Consider the following 16879-nt stretch of genomic DNA (forward strand, 5'->3'; position numbering starts at 1 on the left):
GCCAACATTTCCACCACAGAAAGGCATGCAGAAACGAACAGGATAAAAGGAGACACTCACCTCCAGGAAGCCAAACTCATCCCGACCCGCCATGGAACCACTACTAGATGTCAACCTGCTGCACCTGCTTGCCAAAAGACAACGGAATTGTCACCGCCGACAGCAACAGTAAGTACACACACTCACCTTTTAGAGCTGTATATTGTGACATTTTGTACTGTGACATAACATACTATAAGGAGGGGGCTGCGAGGGCAACACACACATGTAACAGTACACTGACATGCATACTCGCATACAGCAAATACACCCACACATAGACAGCACACACACTGCAGCCAGCACACACACACCACATGTTAAGAACACACATTTACGCAGGGCAATATAGCACAGGCCCAGTCTTGTGCAATATCATACAACATACCAACACGTCACAACAACACCACAGCCACACCACCATAAACACGTTGTCAAGCACTCACAGCCGACACTGGCCAAGGACTCATAACACATACAACACAGTGTACAACCAACAGGGAATGAACACAAACAATTGCACAGTCATACAACTTAGCAATCGACATACACATCACACACACAGCACATCATACCTACATTAACCACAGAAATGTCCCTCACACGAATTGGGTTCCTGCAAATAGAATCCCAAATTCCAAGATAACAAATGTCTCAAACCACAGAGGTCCAAATACATTTAAATATATCTAGTGTCAATAAACATGTTTTATTTACTAAATGACACATATATTCATAGATCCAAATATAACCTAGAAACACCATTTCTTAATAAATAATTTTTGTTATATCCCCTGGGAACTATCTTTTAGACATAAAAACAGTGGGCGCAATCGTACCAAGTCATTCATATAAAACTATAAAAGATATAACAAGGACAAGACATGGTCATGAATTGCAATATAGTACATAAAATATATACTACCCCAGACGGACCATCCGGTCTCGCCAATTATGCTCCAACAAAGTTATGATAAGCCAATGTGTCCAACTTCATAGTCCACAGACTATCATGTTTTGAGGGAATCCTTTATTTCTATTATATTGTTTATTCAGTCGGATTTTCTTGTGTATAAATCTTGTTCTTTTATATGATTCCTTCTTCACATCCTTAGATATAGGGAAAAACTCAGTCCAATGCAATGTCCTTGTCCTACATATAGATGCCAACATGGATCCAATGAAAGGTCCTAGTCCTATGTTGTAGTGCCGACGTACGTTTTGGTGATAAGTGGCTCCTCCGGGTGACTTACCTTCTTGAGGGTACAAACAGTTGACAAAATACAATAATCCCAGGGAAAATTATAATATTCAAAAAGTATAGATTTCTCAAATGTAAAGAACAAATTTAATATATCTCTGGGCTTGAGACACATGATGCACAAAACTCAAATAAGAAAAAGAAAAAGAAAAAAAAAGAAAAAAGAAAAAGACAAGAAACAAGAAAAAAATATAAAACAAAGAAAGATGAAAATTTCCAATGTCACCAAAAAGTGGGATCCACATGCAGGGAAAAAGATGTGTCCAGAATCACTCTCTAAGGAGTGTGGTTTGGTGTCCCCAGTCATGCATGGCTCATTGCTTATTCTCTTTTTCTTGGCACAATCCTTGTAATTATTTTATGGACTAGGTCGACCAAAAATCTATCTAGAATAGCTTAGAGTTATATATTACTCTGATAGATGTAATATCTCAAAAGGGAAATATTGCAGAGATTGATCCCCAAATCATGCTCTATGAAAAGTAAGTGTCTCTTTATTTAGAAACCAAAGTGAGATGAAATGACTCTCTTACTTCACCACAGAAGAGCTGATAAAGTTCCTGCCACTTGCTTACCTAGAGGGAAAATCATACCTATCATACCATGTGTTAGAAATGGGGTCTTTGGTTGGCTGTCAGGTTGCGCCTGTCCAGGCAAGAACCCTCACTCTAATAAGAGTAAAGGAAAGCACGCCCTGTTAACACCCCTTTGGTAGCTTAGCATGAGCAGAAACGCTTATCCCAGATACAATGTGAAAAGTATTTGTACCAACACACACAGTGATACAGTGGAAACACTACAAAATGACTCAACACCAGGTTAGAAAAATAGCCAATATTTATCTGAGTAAAACAAGACCAGAACGACAAAAATACAACATACACAGTTATGGATTTTTAAAGATTAAACTTCAATATAGAGCTTAGAAACACAAATGCTTCAAATTGGTGATATCATGGTGTCGTGACAGAGTCTTTCCCAACAATCCGATGCCAACGGCACCAGTCACAGAGTCACACGGACCCCCAGGTACAGTACCTTGTGAAAATGAGGAAACAAGCCAGTGCACGGAATCGGGGATCGCGACGTCGCTGGATCCGAGGTGGCATTGGTTCTGGTGCTGCAGAGTGAAGGAGCGGAGGTGTCACAAAGAGGTGTCGGCTCCTTGCAGTGGAGTGGTGGTGGTGAGGCGTCGGCAGTGATAAGCGTTGGATCAATGCACTTCCAGTGGATGTGGTGTGGCAACTTCCACAGAGTCATGGACTTCAGCGAGGCTGCAGCGGCGTCAGGCCTGCTGGGTCGTCTCACTCAGCGAGGACTACGGTTTCGGTTGCAGGCAGCATCATGGACTTCGGCAGCAGCACCAGTCCAGAATCGTCTGAAGTTGGTTTCCTTGGATCTTCTTGATTTTCCACCAGCTTCTTCTTTCAAGGACCCAGGGACTGGATTACGCACCACTTGGCAGAGCAGGAGTCTCAGCAAAGAGTCCATGTGCTGGAAGAGGAAATCTTTTATGGCCCTGAGACTTCAGAACATGGGGGAAGCTCAGTCCAAGCCCTTAGAGATTCTTCTCAAGCAGGAATATACCACAAAGTCTAGTCTTTCTACCCTTCCTCAGGGAGAAGCAACAACTGCAGGATAGCCCAACTAAGCACAGTCACAGGCAGGGGCAGCACTTCTCCTCAGCCCTTCAGCTCTTCTCCTTAGCAGAGGTTCCTCTTGGTTCCAGAAGTGAATTTTGAAGACATCTTGAAGTAATCTTAAGTCTGGGGTTTTGGGTCCAATACTTATACCCCCTTCTGCCTTTGCCCAACTTCAAAGACAAATCTCTAATGTTTACAGGATCCTGGCTTGCCCAGGCCTGGCCCCAGACACACACCAGGGGGTTGGAGACTGCATTGTGTGAGGTCAGGCACAGCTCATTCAGGTGTAAGTGACCACTTCCCCCTCCACTCTAGCCCAGATGGCTCATCAGGATAGGCAGGCTACACCTCAGATCCATTTGGGTTGCTGTCTAGAGAAGATGCACAAACAGCCCAACTGTCAGTCTGACCAGACAGGGAATACAAAAACAGGCAAATTGACAGAATGGTTTAAGCAAGGAAATGCCTACTTTCTAAAAGGGGCCTTTTCAAACTAACAACATAAAACAAAACTTCACTAAAAGATGTATTTTTAAATTAGGAGTTCAGAGACCACAAACCTCATAATTCCACCTGTGCTCAAAGGGAAACTGCACTTTAAGAATATTTAAAGGCAGCCCCCATGTTAACCTATGAGAGAGATAGGCCTTGCAACAGTGAAAAAAGAATTTGGCATTATTTCATAATTAGGACATGTAAAGCACATCAGTTCATGCCCCACTTTTAACAAACACCACGCCCTGCCCCTGGGGCTATCTGGGACCTACCTTAGGGGTGCCTTACATGTAGAAAAAGGGAAGGTATGGCCTAGCAAGTGGGTATACTTGCCTGGGTGGATTGGCAGTTTAAAACTGTGCACACAGACACTGCAGTGGCAGGTATGAGACTTGTTTACAGGGCTACTCATGTTTGTGGCACAATCACTGCTGCAGGCCCACTAGCAGCACTTGATTTAGAGGCCCTAGGTACTTCCAGTGCACTTTACTAGGGATTTACTAGTAAAGAAATGTGCCAATTATGGAAAAGCCAATTACACATACAATTTCACTTAGTGAACACTTGCACCTTAGCACTGGTCACACACCACAACAACAAACACATGTCAACACAAACACCATACAATACCATCACAACAACATGTCTGCAACATACACATGACCATCACACAACACACATCCTATCCCTGGGGGACAAAAGAACTGCACACACCCTCACATACTTCCCTAACAATACAGGAAGCACAAGCACCACACACACAAATACTCACACACTACCAATGTCAGGCAGGAACAACTCAAATCTAGGAAAGGAAAAGCAGTATAAGGATGTAACTTGAAAACCAACAACTGGTTGTTCTGAAGGTATATTAGCTAAAACAAATGGAAAGTTCAATGCTATTGGCCAGTCCAATATAAAAGCAATGTGGTGCGGCAATGGCACTATATGGTGCCCCAACTTGACTCCTGACTGCCATGTAACCTCCACAGGTAGGGACATCAAGGGGGTAGGCAGGCACCTCAGTGATGACCTGGGGGGGTGATGATGGAGAGGGAGTCTGGGCTTTGGCTTGGGAGGGGGGAATTGGGCTTTGGCTTGGGAGGGGGGTTTGTTTAGGTTTGGGGGAGGGTTGGATCTTCTTGGGAGGGGTCGGCTTCTTGGTGGGAGGAGGGGAATGGGTTCTGGTAGGGGCTAGGGAAGGCCTTGGAGGTGGAAAGGATGGCCTTAGGAAGGGAAACGGATCATTTAGGGGTGTCACTGGGGGAAGGAGTAGGGAGAAGGTCAAACTCCAAGAAGAAAGACTTTCCCCACACATGGGACGGTCATAAAAAAAGGGTTTGTGTGTGTAGGGAAAGGGAGTGGTTGAAGGAGGTATTGTGGATGTCTTGGGTGCATGATTGTGGGAGGCATGCTTGTGGGTCGTGGGTGTATGATGGGTGGGTGAGTGAGGGCATTTATGTATCTTGGGCTGAGGGGGTGAAGGTGCTGAGGGATGCTGTGGTGAATGGGTGGCTGTCTGTCTGTTGGGGTGGTGACTGTAGGTATGGTGGATGTGCTGCATGTAGGTGTGTCAGTGGTTGTGGTGTCTCCGTGTGTGGTGACTGGGGTGGATGTCTGAGGTTCTGGTGGGGTGATGTCTGTGGGTAGGAAAGGTAGGATGGCTGGATCACTGAATGTTGGTGTGGTGTCTGCAGGTGTGTCAGGTATTGTGTCTGTGATGCTGGGGTGGTGGTGGTGTCAGGAAAGAATGTGACTGTTGCTGTGGTGTGCCTTGTGGTGCTTATATTTCTCTGCGCTACCCTTGGATGTTGAGGTAGATGCATGTCTGTCTGTTTGTGTGCTTTAGCTGGGTCAGGGAAGGAAGGATTGAGAAAAGGAAGGTGGAGGGGGGATGGTAGACAAAGGGTGACTGGCTGCCGTCATTGTGGAGGCCAGAGCCTGAAAAGATCTCTGTAGGCCAGCCATTGCACAGTGAATGCACTCCAGGAATGCATTACTCTGTTGTATCTGAGTTGCCAGTCCCTGGATGGCATTCATGATGGTCGGCTGACCCACAGATATTGACCTTAGGAGGTCAAAAGCCTCCTCACTGAGGACAGAAGGGCTTACAGGCGCTGGGACAGAGGTGCCTGTGGTAAAGGAAAAGCCTACCTCTTGGGTGAGTGGGCACGGCCAACTGGGTGGAGAGCTACAGAGAGGGCAGTGATAGAAAGGGGGGTGGCAGACAGAGATGGTGCTGGGGTGTCCCAGATGGGTCCGCCACCACCAGGGAGTGTCCACTGGAAGAGCATTCCAAAGATGATGAACTGGATCTAGTCTCCCCGTGGCCCTCCCTTTGCCCTCCAGGCTACTGGGTCCCTCGTGTCGGTGTTCTAATGAGTGGAGGACCAGTGGCCCAAAGCTTCCCCACTCGGTTGTGCCCGGTCTCCTTCTCCTGCCAATTTTGATGCTGGGAAACAGAAAGTGAGGTAGGGACATCACATCCTTTACATACCACTTACATCACATGGTACACATCAGTAACATCACATCTAGTTGTACCACCCCCCAGTTTAGTGCTAACATCATGTCATAACAAGATACAATGTATATCTCTCAATCATAACATAGTCACACACCAGCTAAGCTACCTATCTCACACTTAGAATACCATGATATCAGCAGAGCTATCACACTAACCATTTCATGACAAGGTGACTTGCCAACATGATACAGGGTTCCTATCCACAGCAACATAGACAAGTCAAATCAAATCAATGTTTATAATGTGCAGCTACTCACCCATAAGGGTCTCAAGGTGATGAGGGGGCTTGTCCTCTGAGTTTAAGCTGAAGAGACAGGTTTTAAGGACCTTCCTGAGCAGATGCAGTGTTAGTGACTGCCTGAGGTGCAGGGGCAGGGTGTTCCAACTATTTGCTCCAAGGAAGGCAAAGGATCTTCCTGCAGCTGAGGTCTTCCATATGCAGGGTACAGTAGCTAGTGCTTGTTGAGTGGTGCGGGGAGGTCTGGTGAGGGAGTAGAAGGTGATGCAGTGGTTGAGGTAGGCGGGTATTAGGTCATGGAGGGCCTTGTATGTGTGTGCAAGGACTTTGAAGTTAATCCTTTTCTTTGTAGGAAGCCAGTGGAGGTGATTGGAGATGTGTTTGGAGTGTTGAATGTCCAGGATGTCTGACAGAAGCGTTTTGGATGTGCTGTATTTTCGTCAGGTTCTTCTGGGTGGTCCCGGTGTAGAGGGGTTTGCCATAGTCTAGTCTGCTGGTAACCAGGGCGTGGGTCATGGTTCTGTGGCAGTCCTTTGAGATTCATTTGTAGCTCTTCTGGAGCAGTCAAAGAGTGTGAAAACAGACGGATCTGACTGAGTTGACTTGGTGGGTCATCGTGAGCGATGAGTCATGGATGAAGCTGAGATTGCATGCATTATTCCTAAGGGTGGGGTTGCCGAGGATGGATGACCACCAGGAGTCATTCCAGGCTGACGTGGAGGGTCCCAGGATGAGGAGCTCGGTCTTGTCAGAGTTTAGCTTGAGGCAGCTATCCTTCATCCAGGCGGCTATGGCCTCCATCCCATTGTGGAAATTCTTCTTTAAAGTTGTGGGGTTTTCAGTCAGAGAGATGATCATCTGGGTGTCATCAGCATAGATGATGTTCAGCCCGTGGTTCCTGGCGATGGATGTGAGCGGGGACATGTAGATGTTGAAGAGTGTGGGGCTCAGGGAGGAGCCCTTTGGAACTGGGCAGCTAATCTCCGTAGGTTCCGACAGGTCCTTATTTGTTTGTATTTGTTAGATTTGCTTGTTTGTAAAATTTATAGGAGAGGGACACTGTTTACAAAGATAGGTTCTGACAGGTAAGGCAGGAGTCTGACTCTCTGGATTCTGCCAGACAGAAAGGAATGCATCCATTAAAGGGGCTTTTCGCGATATAGGCTGAGTGGAGTCTAGAGCAGGGGATTAGGTGTGAAACCATGTCAAAGGTGGCCGATAGGCCCAGTAGGATGAGGGCTGCTGTATGATCGCTGTCGAGGAGTGAGCCGATGTCATCTGTGCTGGCAAGAAGGGTGGATTGCTCCTGAAACCTGATTGGGAGATGTCCAGGATGTTGTTGTCACTGATGTGCTTATGGAGCTGAGTGTTGATGATCTTCAATGTCCTTGGCTGGGAAAGGCAGCAGAGATATGGGGTGGTAGTTTTTGAGGTCCAGAGGGTTGGCCGTGGGTTTCTTCAGAGCAAGCGGATCTCGGCATGCTTCTAGTCCTCTGAAAAGGTGGCTGTATCTATGGAGCAGTTGAGAGTTTGGTGGGGCTCAGGAGCAATGGAGGTGTTGGCTTTGCTGAAAATGTGTCGAGGACAGGGGTCCAGAGTAGATGCTGGTGATGATGGTGCGGATCTCATCCGTGGTGAGGGTGGTCCTGCGGTGCAGGATCTGTGATGGTTCGGGGATTGGAGCTGGGGGGGGGTTATAGGAGGGCTCGGATCTTGGGTTCTGAAGCTGTTGTATATGTCTTGGATTTTCCAGTGGTAGAAGGTGGCAACCCACAACACGGCTACAGGAAATAGATGTAACAGATTTCACATATCACATACACAAACTAAACACATATCAATAAATTGGCCTGATGTCATGTACCAGGCAAGGAAACATATTGTATAATAAACACAAGACAGCATGTTGCACATAAGTCATACCCACTTCATGTGACTGAGGTCACAACCTTCACAATGGAAATGTGCAAACATGCAACTACTCTAATTAGCATTACAAAATGTTAGAAGATGAAAGAGTCAGGACACATGTCACCTACACCTTTAGCAATAGTGATGTAGGAAAGGATTATACATACTTTGTGGACAAAGTCATCTAAGTCATTGTCCTCATGAAAACAAAGTACAGCACTCATATAAAGACATAATAAGCTCAGAGCATTTAATCATACACAACCATAAGTAGTATATCTACTATTTCAAGACAATGGACACCTGTCATGTGCATGAAGGTGACATACAGTGCAACATATCATTCAACCTATCATTCAATTGTTTCATCAATAGCCCATTGACTGAGTGGCAACATCACGTAACACATATCAGACATGACTAGCCTCACATCTGTTTGGGGAAACATTCAGAGAGACAAACCACATCTGAGGCTACCATGACAGATACACCCACCATGATGCAAGCCAAATGCCTGAATACACATACCATACCACTCACATGTGTATGTCAACTACCACTCCTGCATCACATTGATGTCAGTGCCAACAATAGGTTTCCATACAACAAGGACTCAAAACATATCCAAAATAGCAACAGGAAAAATGTTAATAACTCATTTCAGTGTGGATTCATGACATAACCTTTCAATGTACATATGATGTTGGGGAAAAAAACGATCCAATAGGAGTCTAGCAATAACTCCATGGTTCCCAACATGTAGGATGTCCACTCAGATGACACATTACACATGCCTATATACATCCCTCACTTACCAAGGGGGTTCACCTTGTAACAGGTCTGATTAGGTTTTACAAGTATGACGTGAAATTTCAGATGGATATCACAGCCTCACATGATGCTGTCACTCATCAGAAACCTTTTAAAATTTGGAATGACTTGAAATTTTCAGACTCTATGTTGCACATATACATGGATCAAGGGACATTGGAATAGACAGAGGGCAATGACCTGGACAATGTAAGATCATGATATTGGGAGTTTTGACCTGTAGGTGGAAAGGAACAACCACCAGGGTATGAAAAGTTGTATAGTGGTACACACATTTGACACAGTCACATGTGCATCATCATATGCTTCTGTACAGAGGGGACAACATAGGAGAGTATTATGTCCCTATACAAATTAGAATGTGCACACCTGTGTACTAATGTTGGGGAATGTACATCAATGTGTTCCTTGGAGATCTTTGAACCTTTGCACTTACCACATTGTCACAGCTTAGAAACTTTCACCTCACTGACCTGTTAAAGGGATGAAAATGTGTCAAGCCTGTCCTTCCCCTTGTGGATGCTGTGCTGCTCTCAAACGCCTATCCAACTCTGGGTAGGCCACCGCCAATATGCGGGCCATTAGGGGGGACAAGGTCTGATGGGCACCCCATCCTCATTGGGAGGACATCCCCAGCTGAGCCTCTGCGGTCTTTCGGGCCCAGCATCTCAGCTCCTCCCACTGCTTCCTACAGTGGGTGCTCCACCAGCTGAGGACCCCCAGGGTCCACACTTTCTCGGAGATTGCACAATAAATCCCCTTTTTCTGATGGGTGTTGACCTGCATTGATCACACAATCAAGAAGAGAATGCCATGTCACATAAACAATACGAAAACAAGCAAGGTGAACATACAGGTTACTACACCTAGCCATATACAAACTGCCTTCAGCATCTCCTTCAATGAGGGATGATCATCTCTAGTCAGGCCATGTGTGATGTTGAGACAGGGATACAACATGCATATTGTCAGAAGATTACCAATTGAATCAAACTTCCAAAGGAACATAAACTTTTTTCCCAACTCCCTCCTACAGGTGCGTGTTCAGACCTTAACTGATTATCTGAACCCTGCATTCGCTAGGAGGAAATGGGAATAGAAAAAGAGAGACCGCCTCCAGATCCAGTTCCTGTCTGTGTTTCCCACTTGAAGATAGGATATTCTGTGTGTGCTTCTGTAAACTAGCACCTTTTTTCTTTTGGGTATTCCTTTAAGGGAAGGAAATGCAGTGGGGTGAGAAGAGCATAAATGTGTACATTCCTACTGTGGAATGAACTGTTCAGTCATTCTCATTCACCCAATGCAATCGCTCTCCTAACCTGAATCTTTTGAGAGACTAGCCTCTCTCTCTAAAAGTACAATGTTGTCTCAGAATCTTCTTTTCTCCTGAATTCAGAAGATAAATCCAAGGTTTTCTGAAGAACAGTCGAAACTTTCACAAATGTTCAATTTACTATTGTCTTTTACAGATATAGAAACCTTCTTCTCAAAGTTTGGATTTCTCTATCACAGTCTCTAAGGCATCAGTCTGAGTTCTGAGGTTTGTCTCTTAAGACTGATGAGTCTGCAAGGTGAAGAGTGTTAATATATATATATATATATATATATATATACATATATATGTATATATATATATATATATATATATATATATATATATAGAGGCAAGTCTGGAAATTATATGGAAGGAGTCCTTACTGCATTTGCTTGAAGTTCAGTTGAGCCAGAACGAGTTTTCCTCAGAAAGCCGATAGCCAGTTGCTGGAAGAAGAAAAAAATTCAGCTTTTCCAAGAGGGAAACAAATCCCTGGTGTGCACACTGTACCAAGAAAAAATGGATTAACTACTCAATACTGAAAGAATTCTCAATGAAGCCAAGCGTCACAGGAACACTGCTCATTTTCCTCAAGATGACAGTTGTAGTGCACAGCTCCCTGTGAGGAACAGCTGGAGGGAAGCTACAGCACGAGACTAAATTAGAAACACTAGAGCGCTGACCTCATAAAGATCTTCAGCCACCATCCTGAGTGGCAATTAAACCTGAGGAGGCTAGTCTAGGAACATCCTCCGCAAGAGCCACCAGGAGTGAGAGCGCCACTGCAACCAACATGGGTACGGAAAAAAGGGGAATCGCTTTTGCTGAGGGAAGAACCTTACAACGCTAGCAATAGTTTTCCTGACACATATCCAGCACTGGTTGTCAGCTTGAAACGTGAACAGACCACAAGTCTATCTCTAAACATGGTATATCTTTCCAAATACTTTTCACACCATATTCACTGGTCATGTATTGCAGTCTGCAGTTGGTTCAGGGTACATACATCACACACACACACATACTACTATGTCTCAGGACTCAAAATCTATCTGTACACATATACTCATGCCCATCTACCCACACATTCTACCACAATCCTTCATTCCCCCACATTCCCTTGACATCATCATACACTTAACCCTTAAAACATTAGAATTGCATTGAAATGACCTGTTCATGTGGTGCACCATACTGCTGTTCATACAGGGGTAGGACCTCCTCTTCAAGCTTTGCAAGCTACTCAGGGAAGAGGGCAGGGCCCTTATCACCTGTACAACATGGCATGATTGCTCCCAGAGGCAGTAAACAGCAGCTCAGGTCATGGAGGTCTTACTCGCAGCAGTCTCAGGCGTCAAGTGAGAGATGAAGTATGAGATGGAGGTCTTGTCCGCCACGTAAAAGAGCGTCACCGCCGGCGGACATTGCCATTGGCCCAAGACCACCAAAGGCAGCAATGTGTTCCAATGGCAATGCCCACCGTGGTTGTATCCGCCTACTGCCAGGTCCACTTCCGCTGGCGGACTGAGATCACTTTCTAATGTCCAGTACAGTAAATAAAAGTTGTGTCACAAGCTGTGAAACATATCTACAACATTGTGTTCACTGCTGGCTTTGAGCAAACATGTAGAAATGTGCATGAATTATGTACAGGATATAAAATGTATGTGTTTTTAATAATGTAAATGTAGTAGCATAGTCAGCTGAGCAATGGCAATCTGACATATGGCATATGTGTCCCATATATGTGCAGCATGTTAAGAATGTTAATGTCGCATGGACCATCAGTGCCATGCTTTGCATTTCTGAAATATGATAAATGAAAGGGGATGTGAATGCAGAAATAAGCCATTATGTGCCTTGTATGTTCAGTATAAAAAGTTTCAATAGTTTCATGTTGCATTTTAGAGCACCATACGTGACACAGTTATGATCATACTTATGATGTACAGAATGAGTGACACACATACAGTCTTGTTCTCTCCCACATAGTTACCCTGGCATGAGAAGAGTGAGAGAACCTCTACTGTACCGTCTACTAACAGACCTGCAGACATGAGAATTGACATATCATTCAAATCTACCTCCTGGAGAGGCATACAATCATGGATATCTGTTGTTAGTTGGAGCCAGATCTGATACCTGCCATTCGTAATCCCTACAGCATACCAACCATAGTACAAGTCATGTCAGTACTGCACTTCCTGGCCACAGGCTTTTTTCAAAATACAGTGACCCTTACTGCAGGGATGTCTCAGCCTGTATTCAGTCTGGTCTTGAAGGCTGTACTGTCTGCATTGTTAAAACACCTTGACAACTACATCAGATTTCCGCAATGTGAAGATTATTCCCATGTAAAGGCTGATTGTTATGCTTTGGGACACATTCCACATGTGGTTTGAGCTATAGATGGCTCCCATGTACCCTTGGTTCCCCCAAATGGCAATGAACAGGTGTATAGGAACAGGAAAAACTTCCACTCCATTAATGTTCAAGTGACCTCTACATTTCACAAGTTTGTGCAAGGTACCCGGGGCCAGTCCATGATTTCTTCATCATGTGGAACAGCAATATCCCATTACTGATGACAGGACAATACACAGAGAGGGCCTGGCTGGTTGATAAGTCACATATGTCATGTGTGTCTGCAACTTTTATCTGCTAACAAATGTGTGGCTGTCCGTTACTTATGTTTGCCTTTATAAACTCCAAACAGTCCCTGGTTGTTGACACAAGTGAGGTACCCAACCACGCTGGGGGAAGTCTGCTTCAGTGAGACCCACGGAAGGACAGGGCATGTCGTGGAGTGGACTTTTAGGCTCTATAAGGCAAGATTCTGTAGCATCAATAAGTCTGGTGGAACCCTCCTCTACTCACCCACCAAAGTATGTCAAATTATTGCTGCCGGCTGCATGCTCCACAATCTCACTCTAAGATGTCAAATTGTATTCATACCAGATAAGTGGGAGCCAGCAGTTCCAGTGGGTGAGAATGTATATGTGTTGAGGATGAGTATGATGAGGATGAAACTGAAGACATCAGGGCAGCTCTCGTCAACAGTACTTCACCTGACTTTAGGTATGTGATGTTATGTAATTTGAGTAACTCAGTGGGATATTGGTGTGGTTAGGGATGCCTGATAAGGGCCTTAGTATGACCATCCGACAGGTCATAAGAAGCTTCAAAACACATAACTCAGATGTACATGCAGTATGTTACATGGAGTAGTGTGCACCTTTTTGTCACCATAGTCTCATTTTCTCACAATGCACAGTCTGAATTACCATTGTATATTGGAATTGGCTGTATGATGTTTTAGTTTCAATGTGGACTATACCTTATGTTTGACATTTATAATTTGTGGATTACTTCACAAGCTCATACTCATTTAGCAACATCAGACAGTGTCACAGGCAGATGAAATTTGCAGACTGACAAGTGAAGTGAACAGGGATTGAACCAGGTACTATCAGGCATGAGATTTGTGGTGTGTGAGTTCCACGCCCAGACTATCAGAACAGTGGGAATGGTAGTGTCCTCTTCCTCTCAATAGACCTGTTTGGCATTGGAGGTCTGTTCAATGGTGCCATGTGTGTGTTCATTTGTCTCTCACACTTGTCATTGTGTAGTGTCCATACCCTCAACCATCAGAATGGTTTGTATTAGTAATAACAAACTTGTATGTAACTGTCACTGTGTTTCCTCACTGCAGGCCACTGTGCATGTGTATCAAAACTGACATAGGTGAGTGGCATGCCTACTGATACCTGACCATGGTAAGTGTAAGGTTCCATGGCTGAGGGCATGTGTACTGTCCTCTGTCTGTATCATGGGGTATGGTCAATTGGGAGCTATGGTATGGGTATGTGATAAGGCTTTAACTGATTCAACATCGAAACAATATGTTTACCTATTGGGATTGTGAAAGACTGACATGTCCTTAACTTCAGTAGTCTGTGGGTTGATAATATATGACACCTATGCTGAAACACTGAAGTTTGCAGCAGTACTTTACTGTGTGATCATTGGCATTCTCCCAACCTATATGTGGGAACGTTCAATTAACGTGATTTGAGTTATGTCTATCAGTATCATTAAATGTAAAATCTACCCAGATTGAACAGTAGTTGTGAGATGGAACATTACCAATGTCTTACATTTGAGAGAAAGGTCTTTGTGCAAGAGGCGTTATAAATGACAGGTATATATGTTTGATAAATCACTCTCACACATGATCTGTGGTTAAGTAGTATTTATTAAGGAGTGTATAGCAAAACTAGTGAAGTGGATCAAATATAACACAAAGGAAACAGTGAAGGGTTCTGTTATAGTGGATGAAATCATCAGGGTAGCTGCTACAACATTTGGAGACACAAGTTCATTGTCCTTGTACCATAAGAAAATGGACACAGATTTCAGAGAAGTCAACAGGGTGTATCTTTGTCACACAAGGGGAACCAATCAGTAGAGGTTCACTTCCTGGCAGTGGCTTTGCTCTTGGCATCTGCTCCTCCTGGATGTTTTGGGTGACGTCCATGTTAGCGGGGAGAGGTTCTTCAGCTACAGAGGTGTCTGAGGCATGTCCTTCCCCTGGCAGGGCCTCCAGTCCACTAGCAGCCACAGATGTAGAAGGGGCTGATGTCTCATTGCTAGTGGAAGGGGCCAGGTGGTGTGTACAAATCCTACTCAGTGTGGTATTCATGTCTTTCAGCACCATTGCAATGGAAGCCAAGTGGGCATTTTGGACCTCCCACTGTTGCATGCATGATGTCCTGGTGGTTGTCCCTCTGCAGCTGTATTATCTCCCCCATCATGGTAAGTACCTGACCCATGATGCCTTGGGAATGTTGGTAAGCTCCCAAGACTTGGGAAATGGTGTCCTGGCCTGTTGTATGCCTAGGGAACTCCATCTTCTAGCCCAAGCCATCCCTCCCACGCACCCTACCCCCACGTGCCTGTGCACCTAGGACAGTTTGCCCACTCCCACTGGTGCCAGGTCCATCATTGTTTGTGTGTACGACAAGAGACTCAGGTACTGCACTGGGGGCACAAGATGGTAGACACTGTCCTTGGAACGAAGGTTTGGGGCGAATGGTTGACTGTGATCTTGAAGCAACAGAGCTGGGAGGAGTCGATGTGGGAAGGGTGAGGCACACAGTTGTTGACCGGCCAGGTGTCCCAGATAGGCCAGCTTCATCCTCAATATCCACACATCCAGGGGTGTACTCCTCACTGAGGGCTTCATCCAGAAGGGTAGTGGCAGTCCCGGGTGTCCTTTCCATGGTAACATTGGATAGGTTACCTGTACCTAGTGGAACACACAGTTGCTGAAAGTAATGCAACAAGTGATATCAAAGTTTGACCGCAAGACATGCTATCTGACATGCAGACAAAGCCTTTACTTGATCCCCTGATATGACAATGACACCTGCTTTCACATCCGGGTTAGGCCTATATGGAATACGGACATTTCAAATTGCTTACACCTTGCTACAGGATGTTGGAGAATCTTGGTGGGTAGATGACTATTCATTGACTCATATCTTGTCTGACTGATAACTTGACATTTTAAAGTGATCTCCAAGTTAGGTGTATAGCATAATTGAGTCAACTAATAGCTTAATAGCTGCACAATGCACTATGGTAACAGAGCTTGCCAGAAGTATAGGTTTGACCATTATACCTGGGACTCTGTAGGGGTGTACTCCAAGTACATCCGGCTTCCCCCAGGTGAGTACATTACATTGTTTGGATGGTGATTTAAAGGCCAGTTTAATAGGGAACACAGTTACAGCTATGTGTTGCTTGTAATAGTACTGGCAGATGACCATAGCATTGCTGTCAGTTCCATTGACTGTACAATAGTGGATAAGTCAGGTAGGTTGATTTGATTGTTAGTTTCACATGCAAGGCTTATTAACTTGTAGTACAAAGTTCTGGTTTTCTTAATGGTAGAACAGTGCATGCCTGGGGTTGTAGTGCTGCCAGTCCCTGTACTACCCATGCCATACACAGACAGTGTGCCCCCACGTGAGTTTAGTTGACAAGTGGTATGCCAGAGAGGGGTATTTGGACATTTGGACACAGGAGTGGTGAGTGGGTTGGCTGTTAAGGTGCCCAAAGGGGATCAGTGAGCATACAGGACATTGCAGTTTGGTGGCAGTAGTTATATTGTGACTTACCCGACTCTACTCCCCCAGGTATTCCTGTCAAGCCCTCAGGATGCAGGCTGTCCAAGACCTTTTCCTCCCATGATGTGAATTGTGGGGGAGGAGGTGTGGGCACACCACCAGTCATGAGGACCACCACCTGGTGCCTAGCGACGATGGAACATGCCTTCTACCTGAGGTCGTTCCACCTCTTCCTGATGTCCTCCCTTGTGTGTGGGTAGGTGCCTATAGATTTCACCTTCTTGACTATTCATTGCCACAGCTCCATTTTTCTGGTGATAGATGTTTGCTGGACTTGTGCTCGAGATAGTTGTGGCTCTACTGTGATGATTTCATCCACCATGACTCTCAATTCGTCATCTGTGAAACTAGGATGTTTTTGTGGTGGCATGGTAGTGGTGGACGAGATGATGAAGAAGAATAAAATAATTAGGTAAATCAGTGGTGAT

The sequence above is a fragment of the Pleurodeles waltl genome, chromosome 5, assembly GCF_031143425.1.
Source record: "Pleurodeles waltl isolate 20211129_DDA chromosome 5, aPleWal1.hap1.20221129, whole genome shotgun sequence".
Taxonomy (NCBI): Eukaryota; Metazoa; Chordata; class Amphibia; order Caudata; family Salamandridae; genus Pleurodeles; species Pleurodeles waltl.